The sequence below is a fragment of the Ambystoma mexicanum genome, chromosome 7q (assembly GCF_040938575.1).
Source record: "Ambystoma mexicanum isolate Mex_15411 chromosome 7q, UKY_AmexF1_1, whole genome shotgun sequence".
NCBI lineage: Eukaryota > Metazoa > Chordata > Amphibia > Caudata > Ambystomatidae > Ambystoma > Ambystoma mexicanum.
This window is the reverse complement of record NC_090941.1, coordinates 899034386-899061305: the sequence shown is the minus strand read 5'-3', so window position 1 is coordinate 899061305 and position 26920 is coordinate 899034386. Positions and strand designations below refer to the sequence as shown.

Here is a 26920-nt window from a genome sequence, read left to right as displayed (position 1 = left end):
ACCCGGTATACGTTTAACTAAGATAGGTTAGCAACGTATACTCTGTCTAAGTCCGGGAGGACAAAGATCCGTGTTTAAAGAGGAGACAGAGCTATAGTGTAGATGCCACACATATAAAGAGCTCCCATTGGGAGAGCCACAAAAGGACCAGTCGTGGTTAAAATGATAAACATCAGATTTAATAGAATTATGACCTAAAAAGTGATTAAATAGTGTGGTCCACAGTACATACAATTCATAAACATTTAAACATATATCAAACAGTCGTTACGTGATAAGCTAGAATTAGCTAATTGACAGTGTATCAAAAACAGGGATACACTCAACATCAAGAGGTACGCTTTACAGAAAGTGCAACGTACTCTACAGTAATTAGAATCAGTATGTCAAAAAACTTAATAACTCTGGTGCCAGTACAGAGTATTAGCTCGACATGTTTCAGTTCCTACAGTTATTATGGAACATTCATCAGGAGATATACAGGTGACCACGTAACCAAGACAACATTTAAAAACGAAATGATGACATTTGAAGTATTCGTAGCATCTGCAAAGTAAAGAACAAAAAAAGCGCAAAACATGAGCTTCAAATTAGCCATTATTGTTGCATGTTCAAAATACATGAACCAAGGCATCTAAATAGAGGGAAATAAATACCTCCACTGATGCCTGTGGGTGCTCTCTACTCGAAAGGTAGTAGGCGGTGTAGAACTGAGGGTCGTCTCTACCTAGGATATAGAAAAAACATCCAAATGAGCGCTGAGTAGTAGCTCACTAAAAAAGCAGGATATGTGCTTAGGCTTAGCAAATAGCGAAACTAGTATCGAATAAAAAACATATGAAAAGGTGTCCGGGTGAGAGAAACCCAGTGCTGAGAGACAAAACGAATTATCCACAGTGTGCCCCATATAATTCCAGAATTTGAGAAGAAGTCAGTGACTAGAACCTAAAGAGGTAGTTCAAGGTATAGTCTCTAATCTCGTGTGTTTATAGGAGACAGAAGGCGGCTAGTAACACTCGAAAGTAAACAACTACCCCACAGGCTATACCTTCAAGTTGGCAGTAAGAGTGTCAGTCGTGACCAAATCCGACAGCCCCAGGATATAATCCTGCCGCCAGCGCTAGTGCTGTGTGGATAGTACGGAGAGTGCCGTCTGTTATGCGGGCAGCAGTACAGCAGGACTGGGCGACCGATGTGCGAGTGGTAGTCAGGGAAATACAGTAGTCCTACAACTATGTTGGAAGAGAAAAGAGATGTAGAGCAATGTGGTTAGTCATGGCAGCCATCATGGAATGGCTCAGACCGGACAAGGAATTAGTACACTAGGTAGCAAACAGTCTACAAAAAACGATGGTAAGGGATCAAGTGAGTGTAAACGATTATATGTTGTACCATTCAATAGATTCGTTAAGACCCCTGATGTCACTCTGCAGAGTGTATATCATCTTTTGTTCCATATAAAGCAATTTTTTCTCCCGGGTGGCATAGTTAGATCCTTTAAGTGATAACAATATTGTCCATTTGAAATCCTCGTGATGATGCTTCAGAAGATTGAAATGTTTCACCATGGGGGCATTTTCAGTTCTGTTCTTGAGACAGCTCCGGTGTTCCATGATACGAGTTTTGGCTTTGCGGGTTGTTTTCCCTACATAGTGCAGTCCACATTTACAAGTGATCAGGTACACCACAAATTCGGTGTTACAATTAGTCAAGTTTTTCTGTGTCCAGAGCTTTGACAGGCCAATATCTACATTTTTATTTATAGAGGTCAATTTACAGACCCCGCACGAGCCACAAGGATAGTGACCGGTAGGTTCAGGTAGACCCCATAGGGTGGTTAATCTGGGTTCCTGGATAGGGATAGGTTTAAGTTTGCTGTTACTAACCCTGTTACCTATCGTCGTGCTCCTTTTATAAGCAAAGATCGGCACACTCATAGAGGGGGAGGTCGTTTGAAAGATTTTCCAATTCTTCTTAATGATGTTGGTGATCTCAAAGCTCCGGTTAGAAAAGGTATTCACACACACAATACGATCATCTTTAGGTTTAACAGGTTTTGGTTCCAATAGTGCTTCTCGGTTGTTATTAAAAGCCCTTTTGGCTGATTTTTTCACCAGTTTATTAGGGTACCCTCTCTGTCTCAGTTTTTTCACGAGAGTGATCGCCTCCGCCTCGTATATTTCTTTCGTAGAACTATTCCTTTTAAGGCGTAAAAACTGGCCAAAGGGAAGATTATCACGAAGATGTTTAATGTGATGGCTGGAATAATCAAGAAGAGAATTTTTATCGGTGGGTTTATGATAAGGCTTAGTTTTCAAGACTCCATTGGTTGCAAAAATGGTTAGGTCGAGAAAATTAATAAACTCGTTACTAGACGTCATAGTAAACTGAAGGTGAGGATTAAAATTGTTAAGCCAGTTGAAAAAATTGTTAGCTTCAGTCAAGGTGCCTCTCCATATGACCAAGATGTCGTCAATGTAGCGACTCCACTTCACGATGTTATTACTATAGGGATTGAGGTTGCTGTAGACGTTGCTTTTCTCAAAGGTCTCTACGTACAAGTTAGCAACACTCTGAGCCATAGTGGCGCCCATCGCGGTCCCTTCAACTTGTTGGAAAATCTTACCATTGAACTCAAAGTAGTTACGGTTTTAATGCTAGTTCAACGCACCAAAGGATAAACGAAGTAGGGACCGGATCATTATCAATGCGGCCCAGAAGTATTTCTTCAATTGCATCAAGGGATGCTTATTGGGGGATATTGGTGTAGAGGGATACGATGTCAAAACCTAGTAGCAACTGGGTATTTGTATCGAAAGCCAAGTTTTCATGACTGTTGATAACATCTCGAGAGTCTTTTACATAGGATAGCATGTTTTGCACAAATCCCTTCAAATAGTGGTCCGCAAAAGTAGAGAGGGGTTCAAGTACAGAATTAATCCCTGCCACAATGGGTCGACCTGGAGGGTTCACCAAGGTTTTATGCACTTTGGGTAGAGTGTAGAAAGTGGGGATGCTTGGTTTTTTATTGATGAGGAAATCCGCCTCTTGTTTCGAGATCCACTCTCGGTCTTTAGCTTTAGAAACTTTATCTGCAACGAGTGCCATGAGTTCCGGTGTCGGGTCCAGAGCGAGAGGGCGATAATAGTGGTTATCACTAAGTTGTCTTTCGCATTCCGTGACATAATCGGTGCGATTAAGAACCACAATACCTCCACCTTTATCTGCTTTCTTGATGACAATTTGGGAGTTTTTGCCAAAGAGTCGAGTGCTTTAAGATCTGAATTAGAGAGATTGTGGAAAGGTCTAGATGGTTTATTTTCCAGGGCTTTAACTTCTGCGATCACTTTCTTTTCAAAGACTAACGACTCAGGAGAAAAACTCTGAGAAGGAGGGTAGAAAGTGGAAGGTTTACGGAGTCCCGTGCAGTTGAGAGGTTCTTCCAAGGGGATAACGTTATCAGCAGAGAAGAATTCTTTCAGGTGGATTTTCCTCATTAGTTTTTTGAAATCAATTAGAAATTCAAAAGGATCATGTAGTTTCGTCATCACGAATCCCAAACCTTTGTTGAGGACTTGTTGTTCTATATCTGTGAGAGTATAATCAGATAGATTAATCAAAAGTGATTCCCGCTTCTGGTTTGTTTTGTTACGTCGTCCCAGCTGCTTCTGTTTGGGGCCTGGTGTAAAAAACGGCCCTGATTGCCTCTTCTTCGTTCATTTTGTCGTCGGGATGGTTGACCTCTTCCTCTTCGGTTGGGAGTCTTGTTCCCAGAGGAGGTTCCTTCATCTACATCGTCAGGGTCACTACTATCATGACTGGTACTGTATGAGGTATTACGAAAACGGACTTGTCTATTATATCTAGTTGTACCATTAGTTTGTAATGTTTTGTTGATATAATCTTCTTTAACATAAGGAAAAGCTCTCTCATGCGAGAAACGGGCCAACTCTTTTTTCATACGTTGGATTCTTTCATTGGTATTTATACTTTTAAATTCCTTCATCTCTTTCTCAATTTCTTCAAGGCGTCTCTTATAGTTGTCCAAAGGTAATATTTTCTTTATATTCTCTTCAATTTTAAGAAGTTCGATTTCAATTTTAGTAGATGTTTCTTTGGCTGTGTCTATAATCAAGATTAACCAATCACGACCACACCGATTAGCTATATAGCTCCATTGTACTCGAAACTTCTCGTTATCAAGAAACAGTCTAGGTTCATTCTGGACTGTCAGTTCTTGTGGTAAAGCTTTGTTCTTGAGGTATTCGAGCATGATTGCTCCATGGAGTTCTGTCCTTGTAAGTCTTTTCTTTAGCTGTATGAGTTCATTCCATTCATCTTTATCTCTCAACACATCCACCGTGTCTTCGTGGTTCAGAATAGAGATAGCGTTCATAAGGGCTGCAGCATAGTCATCGCTATAAGCTAGTGTTCTGTTCTCTGCCATCAGGAAAGTAGTTCAAAGTACAAAGTTGGAAAGAAAAAATAAAAACACTTGAGAATGCGTGGTATACTCTCCTGCCAGGGCTTCTTATATTCATGCACTTGAAATTGCCTGGTATGCTTTCCTGCCAGGACTTCTAATGTTTACACACTCGAGATTGCCTGGTGTACTTTCCTGCCAGGGCTTCTTGTACTTCACACAGTAGTAACTGCCTGGTATACTCTTCTTCTAGGGCTTCTTATATTCATCCACTTCCACAATTATACTTTTATTTGGTTAGATAATATATCCTCTTGATATATTATTTGTTTCTGTGCTTGCTTGTATTTGTATACCATGCATTCACATACTGTTAAGGGCTTTGGTTACTATTCACTTTCCCTTCTTACAATTAGTCTCTTTGTTTTCTCTTGTTCTTCAGTCTGCTTAACTATAGATTGCATTTGGCGCACCCGCCGAAATGCCCCGGGGTCCCAACTATCCTTGGGTTGACTCACCGGCTCTTGTTGGCGTTCTCAGGCTCGTTCGCGGTCATTCAGTGAAGGTACTTCTTGGCATTCTTGCGTCTCCCGCGGCTTCCCTTAAGCACGCCGGCTTCGGTTTGGGCTCTTGCGGGTAAGGGTCTGCTCTCTGCGGTCGGTGAATGCCCAGGGGTCTCTTCCTGTCTCCCGGCTTCTCCACAGCGCGTCCTCTTCTCGCAGCGTTTCCCTTCTTCCTCTGCTCTGAACTGTGTGGCTCCGCCACACCTATTTCGGGACCTCGAGTCTCTTAAAGATGCTGACCGTTCTCGCGCCAACAGCAGCAGTCTTTGACTCTGGGCTGGCGCTCTTTACATTTCCTCGGCATAGGTGTTTTCGGCCAACAGCTAGAGCGCTTGCTGGTTTTGAAGTTTCTTCCGATCTGCACTGCTCTTTTCTTTCTCGTCCCAGTATTCGGGGAATTCTGGGAAAAGGAGTCCATTGTTAATGTTTGATGAAAAGAGTTTGAATAATCACGTCCAACATGCCTTGATGGTAAAACATTTTTGGATGATGAATAGATGGAACTGATAGAGGCATTCTTGTTACTTCCCCATGGTAAATTGGGAGTTTGGTTTATATGCTTTGGTGAAGAGTCTTTCTTATTCTTCCAAGGGGGAAGGTGTAGAGGTATGACAATAGGCCATGAGGGTATTGGGTATGAGAGGATTATCTTCAAGGGCAAATGGAGGATACCTTGTCTCATCCAATGAAGCCATGACATCTCCCTGGAGTATGTCTCCTCCCATCAGATTCTCCATCATATAACCGCCCCAGGATCAGGAAGTGGCTGCCGTCTTCTGGCCACATGAGAGGAGATCACTGCCGGGGTATCAGTGATGGCTCCATTGGGTTCATCACACATCAGTCTGGTCCTGCCCACAAGTATAGTCAAGCACTAAAATGCTAGGCAATTATCCTCTGAAGAAGGGTCCAACAACCCCAAACATGTGTTTTTGCCTTGTGGGGTGACATCAGTGAGGTGAAGCTCTGTCTCTCTCTCTCTAAGCACATGTCACCATGGACTGGCTGTAACTTTTGATATGTTGTTCAATTGGTAATCCAGAAGCGCTGCTGTACAACAACAAAAAACATGGATAGCTGTGACTAGTTAACACTGCATGCTTGTAATCAAAACGTGTTTGCTGCCATTTTTATTATTGATTTTATTTTCTATGCTTCACATACAAACAAACATAAACAGTTACTATTTTAACACTGGGATAACTAACATATGCAAAACAGTTCCCTTCCAAATACAATTCATAATCTCTTTAGGCTTGGTTTGATCATCCCCAAGTACCTACTCATTATCACCATTGACTACTTAAGCCGGGGTGCATGGGCAGTCCAACTGAACATTCTCATTAACTAACAGACACATCGCATCCTCAGTGACACAGTACCATTTCCCAACAAGTTATGTTGCAGAATGCTCCAACATCACCAGGTCTGAGGCAGTGGTGTTGAATTAGTTCCCATCTGCAAACGTGAAGTAAACGCTGACCAATATTCTCTGGGTTTTGTTCCATTCACTGCCACCAGTTATTTGTAAGTATCTTCTTGCACATTGCACCACATTAGGTCATATGGTAAATCACAATCACGAGACGGACCATCAGCCATTTTCTTAACAAGTCTTTATTAGTGAAGATTTAAAATCCTGCTCTGTCCTTTTTGCATGTGGAGCCCTATCTTAGAAGTCTAAAGGATGCTTGTCAGGGTGTCCTTAAAAACATAATGTGTCGTCCAGAAAACCAATTCTAAGGCTGATTCTGTCCCTACAACTTTGAGCCCAGGACATTCCTAACAAAATACAGTTTCTCTCCCAACCCAGGAATGGTGAATGAAATCTAACCCCCTCCTGATCTTTCTTAGTCACAGATGGCATGGGCTCTTGGCCCTTTTCAGAAATCCAGTCAATTAAAAAACTCTCTTGTCTTTCTCCCCCTCCTCAGGTTGTCTCTGCGTATCTTAGTTTCTGATTAGTTACTTCCGTGTGGATAGTTATCAGATGGTTTGTCTCAGTCTCCGGTTGATGAACCAACCTGTGTGGTTCTGTGATTCGCTAGTCCATCCCAGGTACTTTTCCTGGTTTCCTCCTCTGGTGGGCTGAATTCCATCTCTCCAGTGATTGTCACCCTCTTCTGGGTCTTTGGGTTTCTCAGGCCGCCTTAGAATCTGGCTTCTTGTCTCCTGTCTTGGAATTTGGTTGCTCTCACGTGGTATTATTACTTGGTTTTTTGTACCCCACCCTTGGGGTATTGTAGCTCTCAACCCTCTGTGGCTTATGATTTCTGGTTCCCCACCATGGGGTTTGGTTTCCTGTAGCCCACCTTGGCCTAGGGCTTCTCTGGCCCACCTTAGTGTATGACAGTTCTTGTCCCTCTCTGGGGCATATTCTCCTGGAGCCTACCTCCGGTTATGTTCTTTGTGACCCCGCCTTGGGGTCTGGGTTCTCGTGGCCCACCTTGGGTTATTTCTCCTCTTGCCTGCCCTGGCATAGTCTCGTTTTCACCCCGCTCTGGGGTATTTCTCGGGGCTGCCCACCTTGGGATATGGTAGCGCTCACCCCTCCCTGGAGTTTGGTTGGCCCTCCCCTCCCACGTCTCCCGGAGCCACTGCATACCTTACTATCTGTTGCGGTCCTCCTCAGGAAGATGGGAAGCTTCAGGTTCGGTGTTGTCAGCTTCTCAGCGGCTTTTTTATCTCTGTCGTGGTACGTATTGAGGGTTGCTCTCTCTGCGGCCCCTCGCTTCTCAGTGGCCTTCGGTTCCTGGCCCACCGTCATTGTCTCAACTCAAGACCCTCTGGGTGCTTCCACCTCTCTCATCCGTTGGCTTGCACTCTGCTGGCCCCTCTGCACTGGGGTACGCCACGCCAGGCATCAGTCTGCTGACTTCCTCTCCTGGACACACCTTCCAGGAGAATTCCCTCCTCTGCTGCTCTGCAGGCAGCTCGTATCATCTTCCTCAGTCTGGGGCATATCTTTATGTTCCACCCCAAAACATGGTGTGTTTCTCCTCAGTGTTCTTCCTTCAGGACTTGATGGTGTCAGATTGGGGTAAGAAGACAAGTCAACCACTTGTGTATCACGCTGTAAATCAGTGGGCGATTAATTTCCCATATTACCAACACAACTGTTATCATTTTGGGATAAGGCAGGATAACAAATATCCCTATTTTGGGAATGCCTATCGTCTAAGGGGGGGTGGGGTTACCCCAGTGGGATCCCAATTCCTCTGTCCCCTAGAGGGGTTAGGCTTACCCAGCTCACCTTTCTAGTCCCTAAGGGGGTGGCTCCTCCTTGGGGAGAGAGCACACATTCCCTGGATTTGTCACAGTTCATATAGCAATTCTGTATTGTGTGACTCCGTGTGCTCATTCAATGACATGCATTTTTACGCCTGGCTATCAACAAAGATATACAGCCACATGTTCGTAACCTTTTTGGGACTTCAGTAATGTTTGTATTATAGCACTTGTCTAAATTGTCATGGCCGTATCAATTGTCATTATATAATTAATCAGTGTGTGCTCATTTAGGGCTTCAGGAATGGTTGGGATCATCCTCAACAGCTCTCCACTGATCCTATAATACATCTAATCATGCAGTGTTGTAAAACCGCTAACTTTCTGTACCTGTTTAGTGTTCTAACTTTCCCATCCTGAAAGATTTTCCCGCTTGAATAACCCCAAGTTAATCAATTCCCTCCAAATGGCAGTGTCAAACTAACAGTCCAGCCTCATAACATGTTCTGCGCTCTGATGTCCACGTGTTAGGTTCGTAAAATATAAAAATATAAATAATAATAATAGCATACTGTTTATAGATACCTGAAGCATAACAGGGGGCTGTCGCCCAAACATTCGAAACAGCTTAGGCAGAAACATAACTGCTGCATGTACTATATTTAATGACATACTGTACGCACCTGGGCTGCCAAGTGTTGCCTCCATCAGCTTTATAGGGATATCAAGTGCATGTTCCAATGCTAAATGGAGAGCATGTGGCACTGAACCTTACCAAGCAGTGCTAAGGCTAATCTGGTTGTCTGATACCTCAAGATCTGGCACCCCAAGCCCACCCTTTTCTAATGACAAAGTCAGTGTTTTCTATGGCCACCTTTATGCTTCCTATAGGTCATATGAGCTTTAACCACTTCATTCTCAACCTTGCAAGGATAATCCCTGTGAGCATTATGAGAACGTTCGTAAAGATGTACAGCATCTTCTCCAAGACCTCTATTTAACAATTAGCGATATTCTTGTTACCATGGAGACGGAGGTTTAGTCCATCACTCAGTCTTCACCTCCAGCATTTCCATGGCAGCTACATAGTTTCTATTGTAAAGTATGGAGACATCCTGCAGGATTTATATTCTCAGAAATCAGAGTTATCCGGCCTCTGGTGGACACCATCGGAATTCCTATTCTTTTCCCATATTTTTAGCGGAGGTTTAATGTGGTAATAACCGATTCTTGGCCCAAGTCCTGAATATCTCCCAAATATTTTCACTGTCTCTATTATGGGAGTTCTATTCACTTCAGCTTCCACAAAAGACCTGCATATAGTGATACTATTAGTTACTGTGTATATATGTCTTTTCTTTCAGATAACAGGAGAAACACTCTATTGCCAATGCACATAATAGTGGTGACAGGAGGCAACCCTGCCACATTACCTGCTTAAGATGAAAGGGGGGTGAATGTAGTGGGGAAGGAGTTCGAGAAACAGTATAGTGAGTGGCAAAGAGGAACATCCATGGTGAGAATGGAGGAGGTGGGGTTAAGGATCTACTAAAATTAGGAATGGCTGCTACCCTGTTTAGTTTATACTTAGCAGATTTAGCAGCTGCTTTGAATACCATCTTTTCCAATGACATCAAATTTGGATTGTTAAAAATTGGGTGGCTCGGTTATTCAGATGACCTGATATTACTCAACTATACCCTAAGGGATTACAATTTAAACTAGCGCATTGGAACAAATCGCATCTGAAAATGGGCTCAAAATTAATCTCGGTAAGAAACATATTATTGCATTTGCAGGGAAAACTAAGAATCAAAATATTGCTAATATGAGATGGACTACCGACGGGACAGCTGATGGAAAGGGTCGAATGCTACAAATATTTGGGCATTGTTATATATCATAAATTGAGCTGGAAGCAACAATGGCTAGCGACCAAATCTAAGTGCATGAACTTAACTATGGCACTAAGTCGCATCATTGGTGCACAAGGAGGATGCTCTATAAGGACTGTTTTATTATTATATTCCGCCAAACTCATTCCCTGTCTCCCTTATGGTGCAGAAATATGAGGGAAAAAACGTACTCAGGAACTGAATAGATTTGAAATGACTTCTGTGTGAATATATATCAGAATGTAATATGATGCACGTAGGAGATTTGTTGGAATGTAAGGTTGCAATGTTGTATGCCTTAGATAATGATACTATCATTAATTTATTTATTTGCTTTTTTCAAGTGCTCACACAGCCCGGTGGCATCGAGGCACTGTCACAGGAATATGTCTCTTAGTTGCATATTTATAACGTGCTTAATACCCAGAGGTTTCTAAGCACGGACCCGGGGATCGAACCTGTGTTGCTTTGTGTTGTCTTCTTTCCAAGCCGAGCATGTTGCCGCTGAGCTATCCTCCCATTGTTGACTTAATGAGAGTGTTTAGTGGAATGAAGAACTGTGACAAACATTCTCTGCTGAGATATCTTAGGTTTACCTACACTAACTGTGCTAAAGAGAATGCAGAAAAATGGCTTAACTAATCTCATGGTAGAATTAAACGCCAGTTGAAGAATGTGATGTCTGCAGTTGGTAAAGAGCGAGATGGTGTATTTGGCTATAAAGAGCAATAGTGGCACTTTTATGCAATACTGGTTGGGATGTCCCGACATCCCTAAATAACTGCCAGCATTTCCTGATGGCAAACTGATCAGGCGATATTTATTATTCAAGTTTAATAAGACAGACAATTTAGAAATAGTTGGGGCGAAATGTGATTATGTGGAGTTTTAAAAATTGAGACTGCGCAACACATTTTATGCTATTGTGAGAGCTTGAATCAATTACGCTTGAAAAATTTGAAGGCATATAATAACTCCTGAGATCTTGAATATGTCGAGGAAATGTGGTAATGATGGTAACTTAATTTTGCACATAATAAAGTTTTATGATTTATGTTTGAACATTCTTAGCCACCTGTCTGAAGGCATATTTTAAACTAGCCCTTTTTAAGTGTGTAGATCTGAAGTGTGAGCTGTTTTATATTGTGTTTGTTTTTAGATTTGATTGCCTATGATATGCAAATATTAGGTGGCTGTATGTGAATGTAAATAAATACATAAATATTAAATTAGGAATGGAGATGAGTGTACAGGCAAATGTAATGCCTTGGTGAAGCCAGTCGGGTGGTGGGTGGGCGTACAAGCAAGTGTCGAGGTGTTAAGCAGGCCTTGGAAGAAGAGCAGCGAAAACAAGGTGGGTAGGACAGAATAGGAGGTGCAGGAGAGGTCCCCCTAGATATGAGACTGTCGCGAATAGTTAGGAGGTAGATGAGGATGGGGGTGTCAGGGACTAATCAAGATAAACCTAGACAAGAAGTAAGATTCTCAAGCATTGGATCTTTCATAGATTCACATGCTGTGAATATTCTCCAGCGTCAGCCCGGGAATCCTTGGTTACCCTTTGGTTTCTCTTGCTGAAAGCAAGAAAAACCCTATTTTGTAGGTTGTTTTGGTGGTTTGGGTCCCAACCAATGGGACCTTGAGTAGTTGGACAGTAGCCCCTCCTCCTCTTCCTCCCTTCAGATTCTAACCACGTGTTGAAGCTGATGGCTGTCCTCTGTCCTCAGGTTTTCTCCACATAGAATCTACTTCCTCAGGTTCCAGTCAAGCAATTGACAAATACAAATCTTCATTGTTGAACAATTCTATCATTCTTGATTAACAGGACAAAGCATTGTGTTACAGATAAGTGGGGATGAAGGGGAAGCAAAGACCACTGTTTAAGGCTTGTGGCACTGTCCTCAAAAACGTGTACGAAGGGGACAGACGTACTGATTGAATATATTGTTTGTACCCCCATCACACGGTCGATCATTGTAGCATCTGTAAAGGCCTTAGCTCGAAGACCCTTAAGTACATGAACCGGCGGCTGGTATACTGGATGAATAAGGGTAACTACCCCGAGTACCCCTCCAATGTTGATTCTTCGAAGAGTATGGTCATCTCCACTGAGAAGCAACCACGCTTCAAGGGGAGAGCCATGCCGGAAGAACGGCCGCAAAGAAGCACAAACACTGGGTTGCCCACGGCTTCGAGTAGTTGATGGAACAAGATGTGCCCTTGGTGGGTGGGAAGAAGTTCTTTAAAGCTCCTGAACTACCGACATCACCCGGGAAAAGGCTGTTACCATCCTCAGAAAAGCGGATGAGCAGCCCAACGCTGAGTAAGTCGACAACAGAGAAACCAACCGGTAAGTCGACAGACAAATCCAAGCACCATAAACACAGGTCCAAATCCGTAGGAGGATCGAAGGGGTCATCGACAAAGGCAACGCTGGGGACAGCATCCACGTCAGAGGGGAATAAGGCACATTCCAAGTCCATGGGGTTCGGCAGGTCCTCGAGCCATAAGGCCCCTCCAACCATGTTGACGGTCACCATGCCCACAGACAGCTCCTTGTCGACAGCCTCCTTATCTGAGTCATCGGGCCAGCCGGGAGGACATTCCAAATCATCCGGACACAGCTAAAAGCAGCCCTCAGCCTCATCGATGATGTAACCTAACAAAGACCCTTCTATGGGGCTGCCGACGAAACACAAGCAAAAGATCGGCTCATCGACGGAGGGGTCAGCAAAGCACAAGCAATGGGCAACGGCCTTCCGTCGCGGATGGCAGAGGCGCCCACACAAGGTAAAGAAAAGTCCCAGTTGACAGCAGATAAGAAATCCCGGCAAAAAGCTAGCTCGTCGCTGACATCGTCGACAATACTCTCGTAAACGGAGAAGCAAAAGAAGCCACTGGGGCAAAGATCACACCTACAGTCCCTAGAACCTACCTTGTCAGCAATTCCAATCACAACCCTCAGGCTGGAGGAGCACCTGGAACAAGTCGGGCCCTCACCAATCTCTCCAATTCCATACTCTGAGGTCATTCCATAGGAAATATTGCTGCATGAGATAGATACTGACTTTGAGACGCAACATGAACAAATGCAGTGTTCAGACTAGGAGGAGTCGGTCATACTACAAGAGGGAGTCCAGAGTAGGCCAGCTACACCATGGAGGCATGTTCCTGGGGAGGACCAGTCAGGTCAGGTCCAACAACAGTCACGGGGGGAGGCAAGGACTCATCCTATCCTCGGGCCCAGCCATTTAGAAGCTCACCAGGTGGAAATGAGGTAGCTACTGACAAATCCGCAAGCCTTACTGTTGCTGCAAGTAACCTCGTCCTTACAAAGGGTGATTACCCAACTAGATGCTGCATTGATGAAGCCGACTCTGCCAGCCCCACCGTCTCAGCCTCTAACGCTGCGGCACCCCTCATCTCCCAGATCCAGGACAAGGTCCATGGGCAGGTCCACAACAAGGTCCCCACAAGACCGTTCACAATCCAGATCAGTCTCCCGTTCGCCCCCCAGGGCCTCTAGGTCTCGTCCACAGTCGAGGTGAAGAAGTGCTTCACCAGTGGTGACTTTGTCTCCTCCCAAGAGGCGCTGCACACTCTTGCCCCCAAGGTGAACTACACAAGAGTAGCGTGAACTCACGGACACAAACGCGGAGGATCCCTGTGACACGCCCTCTACATCGCCACTTACTGCCCAGAGAGACGATGACTGGGACACTGAATCCCCACAAGAAAACCTGCCAGAAGATGAGTCCTCCAAGCCCTCGCCCCTGGATGACATCTTAGGCTTACACTAGATGATCACGAGTGTATGCAAAGAATTTGCCCAGAAGATGAAAAAGAATGCTTCTTGTTCGACCACATGGGCAAGAGAAGGAAGGCGGTGTCGCTCATACTGATCCTCGATCATGTATGGCAGAAGGCGTCAAAGTGCTGAAACACCTGTTCAGGGCCCTAGCATTGAAAGGCCGGCTGGACCGCACCAAAGTGCCTAAGATCTCAAGCTTCACCAGAGTCAGTGGTGTCGGCGGCGGCTGGCCGCAAGTCCAAGTTGGACAAACAGAAATGCGCAGTGCCTCCGGACAATGAGATGCGCAAACAAGATGTGTTTGGGAAGAAAGTACTGGCGATAGGGGCCACCACAGTAAAGGCGACCAATTGCCTCGCTATTATCGCCAGCTATGACAGGGAAATGTGGCACAAACTAGTCCCAATCCCGGAGCATCTCCTGGAAGAAAAGAGGCAAAGGCGATCCTCAATAAAGGGGAGGAAGTCTCGAACCATACCATTAATATGGCGATGGACCTCGCGGAGACGGGTTTAAACAGGTGGGAAATGGCGCTGTCCTAAGACGCCAGGCGTGGTTCAGATGTATGTACTTTAACTACTGCAGGGGGGTTATCTGTGCTCCCGCCTTCTATATGGCAGAGTATGAGCACAGAGGACCCCAGCAAAGGTTCTCTATTGTGGTAGCAATGGACGAGCAACCAAGTGTAATCCCCAAGTCCCCACAAAGGAATGTCCACACACTATGTTATGTGCTAACACAGTTCCTTATATAAAAATAAGGTTCAAGGTACATACATTAATAACACACTTTGTACTCTGGAAATTCTAATATGGCAAATAAATACAATGTCTATGTGGCTCCAAACTTAGCTTCAGATTCCTTTAAAATGTATCAACTGCTGACAGATATAATGGCATACAAATCATGCAGCAAGGTGTAACAGCATAGATCATAGGAAGGAAGGCAAGTTAGGTTAAACAATGGCAGAATGCTTTGTTCAACTACCAAGACACAATTCTGATTCAGGATCCCCCACCTGGGCAACCTGTAATAAAGAGTATTAACAAGCCCAGTCCATAAATGTTTAAATAGGTCTTGCTTCCTGGTCAAAAAGTTCAACCACCCCAATGTACTGAGATAGAAGAGTTTCTTAAACGGTTTGTCGTTGGATCACTTGAGGGTGGACTACCTTTAAAGCAGGAGCCACAGGTCATCAAGATTCTTCTAAGAAAAGTGGAACACTTGCATCGAGACAGCAGCTTCGACCTTCACAGTGCTCTTTGACGATCGTTCGTGGAAGTCCTGGGAAGATGAGGCGTGCAGTCCACCTCGATGCAAAGAGTGTGGTGCTGCAAAGAAGACTCGGTGATGGATGTAGGCCCAGCAGTGGGTGTCGGGAGATGCTTAGCGGTCCACTCGCCTGTCAATGCTGCAGTCGATGTACGTACTTCGGGATAGCGTCGCCGATCGAGACTCGACCACGGGCTGGACTTCGGGTCTTCACTTCGTCAGTGTCCTCGGGACATCTTTGTCGGCTTCTGATGGTGGAAAACCCACCGGTGGACTTTCCAAAGTAGCCGGCAACCTCAAATTTCTCAGGCATGACAAAACGGTCGACAGTAATGGCAAGGGAGCCATTCGTTCAAACGTTCTTAGGCAAAGGTGAAGCATAGCGGCTCCAGTCATCGAGCAGCACAGCGCCAAGCTGTCCCCGCTTCTGGGCGACACAACTCGACTGGCTTCCAGTGGTCACGGAAATCGTCTGAACCCCGGTCAACGACAATGGACTTTGATGGCATCGATGTCCTGGCACTTTACTTCAAGATTCTCGGCAGACCACTTCTCCGGTCGACAGCCTTTCAGGACTTGCTTCCAGGGTACCTCGATGAAGAGCAGCAAGTTTTGCATGATGGTCCCTCGTAGCTCGGGGAGAGGTCTCCTAGCCAGGTTCTTTCTCAGATCAGTCCTCAACAGACTCGACAGCTTTTAGATTTCGCCAAAGGAAATGCAGCAGCAATTCTTCTTCTTCCAGCTGGGCTTCAAGGATAAGTTTCAAGATTCAACTTCAGATTCTGAGAAAATTGGTAAGTGAGAGGTCCCCAGATATACACATCTGTCCCTCATTCACTCTGCCTGAGCCAGGGTCAGTCAGCCAATCACACAGAAGGGCATTCATGCAGGCAGCCAATCAGGCTCACAGGCATTCAGGCTATTCACTTCCACCCAGACACCCATAACAAGGAATGTGGATTGGGGCAAGCACCCAGCCTTTCAACACACCACACTGCATTCATATCAGTTTCAGGAAGGGCTGTCTCATTCATTGTGTCACAGGCACAGAAACCAGACCTCTATACCATAGAATGCATATTGGTCACACACTCTGTTCACACAGGTCCCACCCCAAGGGTGTACCCACAACATACAGTCACTGGGAAGGCTTCAGCCAGGCTGGCCTGGACTAACGCACAATACAGGCAATAGAAAGCAGGGGCCATCTTGTCTCCTATCAGGAATCCGCTGATTCCCATGGCAGGGCCTGTGTATCCCAAAATGAAGGATACTCAGAGCACCTGTCAAATTCAGCATGGAGCTGCCACCAGCCCATAACCTGATCTGTGGCCAACACACAGGTGCCCAAAAACATACACTAGGGGTACAGTGTTGTACACCCGCCCATGGGTGCCATAAGGGTATCCCAAGGGTTTCTGTTCGCCATGACCAAAAAGATGAGGAGCTGCACTGCCAGGAGTCCCAACTGGACTCCTTTGCAGAACATATCACAGAACATACATGATAAGGACATTAAGGCTTTGTCACTCCAATGCATTTCCAGCATCACAGTCGTCCCCCCTCACAGACTGAGGTTAGGGTGGTCTAATCTCCCCCGAGATTGACAGCATCATCCAGACGGTCAACATACCTTCTGGAAAGGCCATCTGCATTATCATGACTCTTCCCTGGCCTATGCTCAATAGTGAAGTCTAGCCCTTGCAGGATAATGGACCACCTGAGCAGTTTAGGGTTTTCACCCTTCATCTGCATAAGCCACTTCACTAAAACGCCTAAGACTCAAAACTATACTGAAACATTCCTTTTCTACAGTAGCCCACCTAAGTTCTCTACCCTTGAGTTGTGTACTGATAAAAATAATGGGAGTTCCCTCCCTTTGTCATCTAACTGGGACAAGACAGCTCCAATTCCGGTGTCACAGACATCAATCTGAACGATAAATGGTTTGCTGTAATCAGGCACAAACAACACAGGACCCCTACACAGACTTTCCTTCAAGTGAGCAAAGGCCCTCCGACAGTCTTCAGTCTAATTAACCTTCCTCGGTTGCTTGGGAGAAGTCAGAGGGGCAGCTATGGTGCCTTTGTGCACCATGAAGTTACAGTTACAGTAATACCAAGTGAGGCCCAAAAAAGCTGTCACCTAGGTTTGAGTAGTGGGAGTGTCCCAGTCATGTACATCCTGTACCTTACTGGGGATAGGTTGTATTCAACCCCTTCCTACCTCATGACCAAGGTAAGTGACTTTCCCCTGAGCTATCTGGCACTTGGTGGCCTTGATCGTGAGGTTAGCCCTTTTCAAGGCCTGTAACACCCGATCCAAATGAGTCAAATGCTCTTCCCACGTGGAACTGTAGACAGCAGTGTCGTCTAGATAGGCCACATAAAAGGCCTCCACCCCATTGAGCGCATGATTGACCAACCTTTGGAAGGTTGCAGGTGCATTCTTCAACCCAAAAGGCATGGCTCTAACCTGGTAGAGCCCCTCATGTGTTGAGAATGCAGTTTTTCCCTTGGCCTGGTCCATCAGAGATATTTGCCAATAGCCTGAGGTGAGGTCAAAAGTTCTTACAGATTTGGCAGCACCTATGGTGTCCACAAGCTCATCAGCCCTGGGCAATGGGTGCACGATAGTTTTGGTGACGGCATTGCCTCCTCTGTAGTCCACACAGAACCTCCATCCTTGGTACCAGCCTGGGAAGATGCCTTGGGGACAAGGACCACGGGGCTGGACCAGGGACTGGTTGAGGGTTCAATTACACCCAGATGTGACATCTTAGTGACCTCAGCCTGGATGTGGTTCTTAACCGTGTCTGACATTCAATAGCATCTGCTTTTGACAGGCACACTGTCACCAGTGTCAATTTCATTCCTGCACCATGGGGTGAGGCCTGTTGTCAGTGAGAACAGAGGGGCATACTGTTGGACCAAAGCCCTGCAGGCTCTCTGCTGCTATGGTGTCAGATCTGGAGAGAGATGTACTCCCTCCACTGACTGACCCATCCTGAGGGTTGCCACACAGCAAATCAGAAAGAGTCTCACTCTCATCCTCCTCTTGCTCTGAAGCTAGCAGAAGACATGAGACTTCCCCTCTTCGGTGGAAAGGGTTGAGCCTGTTAACATGGAATACTTGAGGGGCTACCCCAGGGACTGCCATATCAACCAGATAGTCCACTTCACCCATCTTGGAGATTATCCTGAAGGGTTCAGTCCACTTATCTGTCAGAGCTCTAGGCTTGGTAGTCTCCATCACAAGAATCTCCTGACCTGTAGTCCAATCCGCTTGTGAGGCCTTAAGATCATGCCAGTACTTATTTAATTCTTGGCTTGCATTAAGATTCGCTGATGCCTGGCACATCATCTTTGCCATCCTCCTCCTGAAGCCTAACACATAGTCCCCCACTTGCTTGGCAGGACCTGGAGGGGTAGCTTCCAAACCATCGCTGATAAAGGCAAGGACCCCCCTCACAGGATGCCCAAAGAGAAGCTCAAAGGGGCTGAAACCAACACCCTCTTGAGACACTTCTCTATAGGCAAACAGCAGGCATGGTAGAGGGAGATCCCATTTCCTCCTTAGGGGCTCTTCCAAAGCACCCAGCATGCCCTTGAGAGTCTTATTAAAACTCTCAACCAGACCATTGGTCTGGGGATGGTAGGAGGTGGAGTACTTATAGGTTACCCCACATTCCTTCCACATTGCTTGCATGTAATTAGACATGAATTCAGAGACCACCTCTTTAGGGAATCCACCTCTGGTGAAAATGCCCAGTAGAGCCCTGGCAACCACCTTGACAGTAATGGTCCAAAGGAGTATAGCCTCAGGGTACCTGGTGGCATGATCAACCAGTACCAGATTGAACCAGTGTCCACCTGATGTGGGAGGGTACAAGGGACCAACAATGTTGAAGCCTACCCCCTCAAATGGTGTGCCAACCTCTGGCAAAGGCTGCAGTGGGGCAATGGCACTGCCTCCAGTCTCGCCAGACAACTGACAAGTGGGACAGGTGCGGCAGTGGGACTCCACTTCTACTCCCATTCGGGGCCATTAGAAATGTGCAGAGAGCCTTTGCTTAGTCTTCTTAGTACCAAGATGACCAGCTAAGGGCACCTCATGCGCCAACTGCAATAGGAAGGACCTGCAAACCATGGGTACCACCAACCTCTTGAGGGCACCAGGTTCAGCTTAGTGGGCTCACTACAAACTAGCTCACCCTCCTAATAACTCTTGAAGGAACTAGGCACCCCACCTTGTGCCTGGGCCTGGGCCTGTTTTCTTAGACCCTCAAGAGGGTGGCACTCTCTCTGACCCTTGCAGAAGTCTCCCCTAGAGGGCCCTGCTCAAGCCAGCAGGCATTGAAGGTCAGAGTGATCCTCTGGGTTGAGCACCTCTCCCGCAGGAGGGTCTTCTGGTTCTTCTCCCTCAGGAGTTGAGTCTCGGTTTACCACTGGATCCAGCCCGTCCGGAGCCTGGATCCCAGTCGGTGCTGCTGAAACAGCAGGAAGAGAAGAACCCCCCCTTCACAGAAGTAGTCCTCTTGCTCTTCTGTTTTGCCTTGGGTCTCCCCTTTGGCGTAGGTAACTGACTAGCAGTCATACCCTGATTGACCTGAGACCTAGTAACTGCAGCAGCAGTCAGGGGTGGTAGATCTGAGATCAACCCCAACTCTACTAGATCATTCCCCAACAATATGTAGGCAGGTACATTGTCCTGTACGAGGATGGGAAGCTTTGCTGTCTTGTCCGCAATCTGGATGGTGACCACAGCTAAAGGAGCTAATTTGGGAGGTCCACCAGCTAACCTGGTAGTTCTCAGAGGAGCACCTACATAGTCCTCTGACATGAGCAGGGTCCTGTCCACCACTGTCATACTTGCCCCGGTGTCTCTCAAACCAGTGGAAGGCTTCCCATTCAGGACGACACTTCTCAAACATCTGTGGGTATTCTGTGGGATAGAAGCCAGTATTTCTGCGTACTGGTCCCAGGCCCAAAGGGACACTAGGGAGTTCTCGGCAGGAGCACCAAATGTGATTCCTGTAGAGGAGGGCAGGACAGTGGCCTCCACCTCAGGCATGAAGCAAGTGTAGGTCAGACTGACAGCCTGGACTACAAGTGCCTTACCCGTCTTGTGGTCCAGAGCCCCACAGTCCCAACAAGTGCCAGGAATTTGAGGTACTGTACTGAATCCACTGGGAGCCTGCTTTATAACAGGAGAACCACTACTCTTAATCCCACCCCCATGAGACCTATCCCCACTAGCTGTTTGGTTCTTAGGAGAGGGAGGATTAGGTTTACTTGACTGTGATTGCTTATGGGACTCCTCAGACTTCTGAGAGGTCCCTTTCTCTTTAACTTTGTCCTTCCTACTGGCCTCCTTAGGGGACACCCAGTGGGAGACCCACTTGTTAGCCAGCCTGGCCAGCTTAAAAGGATCAAAAATGTTTTGGTCAGCAATGTAGTGACGCAGCTCGTGTGAACAGGCTTCAGAAAAATGCTTAAAAACAAAAGGTGGGACAATTCACCAAATGTTTTCACCTTGTATCCATCAATCCACCCCATCATGTTCATATGTGCAGCACTCACCCAGTCAACCCAAGAGACATTGGGCCTCATTATAACCCTGCCGGTCGTGGTAACAACGGTGCTGGTAAGCTACCGGCACCGTTGTTACGGGACCGGCAGAGTAAAGTGTGCAGACTTTGACGGAAGCACAGGCACCGTTATGAACGGTGCCAGTGCTTCCGTCCTCCCCATTCCCATTGAGCCCAATGGGACTCGAATGGGGAGTTTCTTTTTCCAGTGCCTGGCCGCAGGGACCGCCGGGGCTGTAATGCCCCAGTGATTCCCCATTGCCAAGTGCCGGAAAAAATGCTTAACTCGGGCGGCAGCCTGCCGTTTTTACCGGCACGGCTACCGCCGGAGTTATAATGAGGCCCACTCTTTATTTTCTTATATTCCCTGAACCTTTTAAGGTATTGGCTAGGTGTCTTGCCAAACTTAGCAATCAAAGCAGCTTTCATGCACTCATACTGGCCCCTTTCATCCACACTCAACTTCAGAATGCCGTCATAACCAGTCTGCGGTACTCTGCTTAACAAACACTTAGCCAAATCCTCTCGGTCAACATCATTGATTTCACAAGCTATTTCAAATGCTTCCAACCATTGGAGAATATCAGCACTCTCCACATACACATTCACCAAATCTTTCATACATTTAGTGGCATGTGACCTGACACCCCCAACTGGTCTAGCTGAAGTCTCCACCTTAGCTTTCTCTAGCTGGAGACTTTGATGTTCATTATCTCTATCTTTGAGTGCTACTTGTTGCGCCAGCTCATCTTTCTTCAACTCTGCTTCTGTTTCCAACTTTTTGTATTGAAAGGCTAACTGTTCCTTTTGTAGCTCCAATTTTAAAAGTTCAATCTTCAGGGCCTCCCCTGAAGAGCAGTGCAGGGTCTAGAAATAGAGGCTGCAGGAGAGGTGACAAGACCAGAAACAGATTCATTAATAACCCCAGGGGTTGGGTCCTCAGTGGTTTCACCCTCCTTTCATCAAGAGCATCACAATCAGTCTAGTAGTCTACCAGGGCACTTATAAGCTCAGACCTAGATGTATCCTCAAAGTTTAACTCTCTGGCTTCACAAGCATTCTGGAGAGCCTCTAAGCGCATCCGGGTCAATTTGCCATGTGCAATAGATTCCATTGCTTGTAATGTAGCTGTCCTAGTATACACAACTAAAACCTCAAATTAACAAAGTGTGGATATTTTGTAGGTGGCAAGGTTACACACTGAAGGCATCATCACAATTTGGGCACTATCCCCGGCTGTATTACCGCCGGGGCTATTAGCATTACCGCCAAACCCTCCGGCCCTTTTAGCGCTGGATCACGGGTTTGACGGAACAGTAAGTTCCCATTCCTCATTGGGCCCATTCGGGAATTCCCCATTGGGCCCAATGGGGAATTTTCTGCGCTATTACCGCCGGCGGTATTAGCGTGGCAGTTCCAGCGTCGAAAATCGGCAAGATCGTGGCAGATTAACCCCCTCAGGGTAATTCTTGCTTAACACATGATTTGCCGGGACCTTAAATACCACGGTAATAGCGTTACTGCTGCATTTAAGGGTTACCGCCAAACTCGTGATGAGGCCCTGAGTCTTAAAACCATCAGCATCCTACCGCTGCCATCAGTGTAAACACTGGAGGGGGGTTATCTGTACTCCTGCCCTCTATATGGCATAGTAGAAGCATAGTAGAAGCACAGAGCACCCCAGCAAAGGTTCTCTATTGTAGCAATGGACGAGCAACCAAGGCTTAAGCTCTCAGGCGGTGATGCAGGCTGCTTCTTAAGTACAGTGTAGTCCCCAAGCCCCCACAAATGAATGTCTACACACTATGTTATGTGCTAAGGTTCAAGGTTTATACGTACATTAATAACACACTTTGTACTCTGGAAATTCTAATATGGAAAATATATACAATGTCTATGTGGTCCCACACTTAGCCTTAGGTTCCTTTAAAATGCATCAACTGCTGACAGTCATAATGGCATACAAATAATGCAGCAAGGTTTATCATTGCATAGATCATAGGAAGGAAGGCAAGCTAGGTTAAACAATGGCAGAATGCTTTGTCCAACTACCAAGACACAATTCTGAGTGAGGATACCCCCACCTGGGCAACCTTTAACAAAGAGTATCAATAAGCCCAGTCCATAAATGTTTAAATAAGTCTTGCTTCCTGGTCAAAAAGTTCAACCACCCCAATGTACCTGAGATGGAAGAGTTTCTTTGACGGTTCGTCGACAGATCCTTTGAAGGTGCACTCCCTTTATAGCAGGAGCCGCAGGGTGTTGAGATTCCTCGAAGAAAAGTGGAACACTTGCGTCGAGACAGCAGCTTCGACCTTCGTGGTGCTCTTCGAAGATCGCTCGTGGAAGTCCTAGGAAAATGAGTCGTGCGGTCCACCTCAATGCAAAGTGTTCGCTGTTGCAAAGAAGACTTGGTGATGGATGTAGGCCCAGCAGTGGGTGCTGGGTTTCGGGCGATGCTTCAGCGGTCCTCTGGCCTGTTGATGCTAGAGCTGCAGCATGTACCTCGGGATAGCATCGGGGGTCGGGACTCGACCACGGGCTGGAATTCGGATCTTCACTTCATCAGTGTCCTCAGGATGTCTTTGTCGGCTTCTGGTGGCGGGAAACCCACCGGTGGACTTTCCTCGATAGCCGGCGACCTCGACTTTCTCCAGCAGGACAAAGCGGTCGACGGTGATGACAAGGGAGCCCTTCATTCAAATGTTCTTAGGCAAAGGTGGAGCATTGTGGCTCCGGTCGTCGAGCAGCATGGCGTCAAGCTGTCCCTGCTTCGGGGCGACACGACACGACTGGCTTCCAGCGGTCATGGAAATCGTCCGAACCCCTGTCGATGGCAATGGACTTTGATGGCCTCGATGTCCTGGCGCTTTACTTCAAGTTTCTAGGCAGACCCCTTCTCCCGTTGACAGCTTTTCGGGACTGGCTTCCAGGGTACCTCGATGAAGAGCAGCAAGGTTTGCACAGTGGTCCCTCGTAGCTCGGGGAGAGGTCCTCTCTCGGATCAATCCTCGACAGACTCGACAGCTTTTAGATTTCGTCGAAGGAAATGCAGCAGCAATTCTCCTTCTTCCTGCTGGGCTTCAAGGATAAGCTTCAAGTTTCAACTTCAGCTTCTGAACAAATTGGTAAGTGAGAGGTCCCCAGATATACACATCTGTCCCTCATTCACTCTGCCTGAGCCAGGCTCAGTCAGCCAATCACACAGAAAGGCATTCTTGCAGGCAGGCAGCCAATTAGGCTCACAAGCATTCAGGCTATTCACTTCCACACAGACACCCATAACAAGGAATGTGGATTGGGGCAAGCACCCATCCTTTTAGCACACCATACTGCTTTCATGTCAATTTCAGGCAGGGCTGTCTGATTCATTGTGTCACACACACAGAACCCGGACACCCATGATATGATATATGATATGAAATGGCATTTATAACGCACCTATACACAAGTGTTTCAAGCTGCGACGAAGCAGGGGAGGGGGGACAGAGGGAAGACAGACACCAATCCTACTAGGCCAGGTGTCATTCAGATCGCGTAAGTGTATGGGAAGGGGAAGGAGGAAAGTGTGGAAGGGGAGGCGTGAGGGGACAGTGCAGTACATGGGATAATAAGATAAATGACAAAGTAAAAGTACGACCAGCAGGTGGCAAGTACAATGGTAATTGCAGACAACAGGTGTCAAGTGCTGGTAATGGGACTGTAGGGAGAGAGAAAACAGTCCCCAAGAGCGGGGGTTGCCAGGAAGGCAGTGCAGGAGTGCGACTGGCGGAGCAGGGGTCCTTGGCCCCGAGATCAGAGGGTGGTCAGGGAACCAGTGCAGTTTCAGTATCAACCAGGAAGTCAGCAGGGGAGAGGAGGAGAAAAAGCAGAAGCAAAGAGAAAGGTTGTGTGGTGCTTCCGGAACCCTAGATGATTCTCCTCAAGTTTCAGGGAGGCAGGCAAGCTGTTCCAGAGGGAGGCCCCAGACGAAGAAAGAGATCTACCACCAACTCGTTGCTTGGAGAATGTGTCTGACCCAGAGGGAGTTTGAGGCGGATGAGCGAAGGGCTCGAGAAGGAAGATATTTAGGAAGGGAGAGCTGAAGGTATTGAGGCCCCATACCCCAGAAAGCCTTATGGACAATGCAGAGGGTTTTGGACTTAATCCTCGCAGCCGCTCGGACACAATGCAGAGATTTCAGTCCTGGAGCGATACGATCCCTGGGCTTGAGGCCAAGGACAAGCCTTGCAGTCCTGTTCTGGATGAGTTGCAGAGGGCAGAGAGTAGAAGCAGGCAGATTTAGAAAGAGGCTGTTGCAATAGTCAAGCCTAGAGAGAACCAGAGCTCTAGAGACAGTGAGCTTCTGGGGGAAGGAAAGGAAAGGAAGAATACCTCTGAGGAGGTGCAGCTGGTAGTGAGACTTCTTAGAGACGTCAGTGATGTGAGGAGAGAAGGAGATTGTGGAGTCGAAGATGACCCTGAGGTTTTTGGCCTCACAGGTGGGAGAAGGAAGAAGGCCAAGAGAGGCTGACCAGAGAGTGAAAGGAAAGGAGGGAGCGGGTGTGTCGATGAGGAGAATCTCAGTCTTACTGGCAGAAAGGCAGAGATCATTGGTGGCACACCACTCCTGGATGGCGGACAGACCGTCAGAGATGAGAGAGGGAGAAAAGGGGACTGAGGGTAGCCTAAAAATGAGCTGTCATCCGCATAGCACTGGGAGTTGGGGCAGAGCGCAGCAATGCGGTGGGCAAGAAGTGCCAGGTATTGGTTGAACAGCCAGGGAGAGAGGTTAGATCCCTGGGGAACACCACAGGTAGATATAGATATAGAGATAGAGGAGAGGAAGGACCCAAGTTGAACTTGGGAGGGTTGATCAGAGAGGAAAGAAGTCAGTCACGCCAGGGCCTGACAGGTGATCCCCAGCTTATCACGGAGACGATTGAGAAGGATGGCCTGGTTGACCGTGTCAAAGGCAGAAGAGAGATCAAGTAAGACGAGGACACAGTGGGTGTTGGCATCAAGGTTGGAGAGCAGGTCTTCACAGATGTTCAGGAGAGCAGTTTCCATGCTTCTGGCTTCTGAAGATTGAGCTGGGAGATGGCCAGCTTTTCCAAGAGTTTTCCCAGGAAAGGAGTGATGGAGATTGGGCGATAGTTAGCTGGGTAAGATGGGCAGAAGTCGTCCAGGGCAGGAGCCAGGAAGTCAATGTGGTCCTTGATGCTTTTGGAGGAACAGGGAAAACCCTGTTTTGATGAGACTTTTATAGATCAGATTTGTCTAGAGACCTCGTCTGGGGAGAACAGGGGAAAGGAATAGAAGGAGGGGGGGAGATGGCCGAAGAAGGGCCAGATAAAGAGCAGGGAGTAGAGGGAGGAAGGGGAGAGGAGGAGAGAGAGGACAGTATGTCCTGAGTTTTAGAGATGAAATGAGAAGCCAGTGCCGTGCAGAGGGCCTGGGAAGGGACAGGAGACATAGAGACTGCGGCAGGATTGGCCAGTTCCGTGCAGATTTTGCAGGGTTCAGCCGAGTTGTTAGATGCTGTAGAGATGCAGGCTTGGATGTGAGCTCTTTTCTTGCTGCGGACAGAGATCCGGTATTGCCTTTGGAGCAGGCAGCAGGCCAGTTTGTCAGAGGATGTTGTTAGGCAGAAACCTGTGCAGTTCCCTTGGGGAACACTGCAAAAGATTTAAGACCACAGGTATAGCAGTAAACCCACTTGGTAGCAGTCTGCACCACCCAGATTTACCTGGTAGCTGTGGCTGAGCAGTCAGACTTCCCTCAAGAAGAGTTAGGCAGTATGCAAAGTATACACAATATGTACTCAGACACAATAGCACAAGCAAATACTGACCAGAGCTTGGTTTCAAAAGTATATAGTTATTTATTTATTAAACACACATAAGTTGAAATCACTCTAGCAAAAATATAGTAAAAACACTTCAAACACAGTTATAATGAAAGCAGTTTCAACCCTTACTGCTATCTAGACAACTCTAGGTTAACACCACATAATTCGAACAGAGGTGAGTGCTTAACGTTAGATGACACTCTAGTAGGTTCAAGAAAGGGATAAAAGAAACAGAAATAGGTTAAACACACCACTCTAAGGTCCAGAACACTTGCAATAGGCTCAAAGAAGTACAAAGTCACAGGTGA

At 46.8% G+C, this 26920-nt stretch overlaps 1 protein-coding gene and 1 long non-coding RNA gene across 2 annotated transcripts in view; one reads left to right on the top strand and one right to left on the bottom strand.

The window, feature by feature from the left end:
• CCDC81 (coiled-coil domain containing 81) overlaps positions 1-26920 on the top strand; it is a 794710-nt gene that overhangs the window by 449301 nt on the left and 318489 nt on the right. The window lies entirely within an intron of this gene.
• On the bottom strand, positions 158-728 carry LOC138528835 (uncharacterized). Its single transcript, XR_011284259.1, has 2 exons — positions 657-728; positions 158-546 (listed from the first exon to the last, which is right to left on the bottom strand). It is a non-coding gene; the product is annotated as an uncharacterized lncRNA (long non-coding RNA).